The 577-nt window shown below is 30.5% G+C and overlaps 1 pseudogene; it reads right to left on the bottom strand.

Moving 5' to 3' along the window:
• Positions 1–278: 278 nt before the first annotated feature.
• LOC111734804 lies at positions 279–383 on the bottom strand (annotated as a pseudogene).
• Between the last annotated feature and the right edge of the window lie 194 nt (positions 384–577).

Genomic DNA, 577 nt, shown 5'->3' with positions numbered 1-577 from the left:
CTTCTATGCATTTTATTGTTTCATGTCTTATATTCAGGTCCTTAATCCATTTTGAGTTAATTTTGATGTGTGGTGATAGACAACAGTCTAGTTTCATTCTTTGGCAGGTGGCTTTCCGGTTTTCCCAGCACCATTTATTGAAGAGGCTCTCCTTTCGCTTTTGTTTTCCTAATGGTTCTACAACATTAAAATATAAAAGATGCTTTCAAGTATGACAGTCCAACAAAATGTGATTTTGCATAAAATGTCTTTGTTATAACTTCTCACATTATATTTTCAGTTGATGCAAATAATGCAAGAAACTTTATATAGTCATTTAATTTATATTAAACTGATAAGAACAGATACTACACTTAATCTTAGCCAAAAGGCCAAGAACCGATCGTCATTTAATTTATAAATAAAATATCCAGTAACTCCTTTAAATATAAGAGAGTTAGTATAACTCTTAAAGAGCCTTCAGTCAGATTGATGGATGCAAAGTGAAAATTAATGTGGAATATGCTTATTGATGTAGTGTTTTCAGTTTATACTTTACCTGACTTGGGAATAAAACAAATGATCAATAGTTTAGTTT

The sequence above is a fragment of the Pteropus vampyrus genome, unplaced genomic scaffold (genome assembly GCF_000151845.1).
Source record: "Pteropus vampyrus isolate Shadow unplaced genomic scaffold, Pvam_2.0 Scaffold6777, whole genome shotgun sequence".
Taxonomy (NCBI): Eukaryota; Metazoa; Chordata; class Mammalia; order Chiroptera; family Pteropodidae; genus Pteropus; species Pteropus vampyrus.
The sequence above is the reverse complement of the archived record's forward strand: the minus strand, read 5'-3'. Positions and strand labels throughout refer to the sequence as shown.